At 31.1% G+C, this 685-nt stretch overlaps 1 pseudogene; it reads right to left on the bottom strand.

The window, feature by feature from the left end:
* Positions 1–566: 566 nt before the first annotated feature.
* LOC112485187 lies at positions 567–685 on the bottom strand (annotated as a pseudogene).

Below are 685 nucleotides of genomic sequence, written 5' to 3'. Positions count from 1 at the left end.
AAAGAAAATATAACAACTATATTTAAGTCTATTTAAAAGAAAACAAAACCACCTTTCTTAGTACTAAACAATGAAATGCAGATTTTAATACATGTCACTAGGTGATGCTCTTTGTTACATTTCTCTCCTGGTAAAGTAATCTGAGAAATTATAATTCATTCAGATGGAAAGAACTTATGCTAGGTCTAATGATAATTTAGTTGTCTCTTTAACCACAAAAGTTATGTTGTAGTCCAGGAAATAAATTTATATTCAAAGGCAAGCCACATAAATTGGAAAAGAAACTTTCTCTAAGACTATAAATTTAGACTCTTGAGACGTCCACATAATGAACACGGTATCTCCACTTACTTTTATCTTTCTCCATTTATGTCTCCATTATCTTTAATGTCTTTATAAGATTTTATATTTTTGTCAACAGGGTTCTTCATTTTAAAAATTTATTCCTAAGTAACATATTTATTCCATTGTAATGTTATCTACATTTTTATTTTCTTATGTTGAAATATTTTAAAGTAAACTGACATTACACACTTAAATATTTCAGTATACATTTTCTTTTTTTAAGCCTACAGCACCTGGTCTTCCTAGGTGGTCTCCCATCCAAGTACTAACCAGGCCCAACTCTGCTTAGCTTCTAAGATCAGACAAGATCGGGCGTGTTCAGGGTGGCATGGCCGTAGTT

The sequence above is a fragment of the Pteropus alecto genome, unplaced genomic scaffold (genome assembly GCF_000325575.1).
Source record: "Pteropus alecto unplaced genomic scaffold, ASM32557v1 scaffold95, whole genome shotgun sequence".
NCBI classification, from domain to species: Eukaryota; Metazoa; Chordata; class Mammalia; order Chiroptera; family Pteropodidae; genus Pteropus; species Pteropus alecto.
This window is presented reverse-complemented; position numbering and strand designations above follow the sequence as displayed.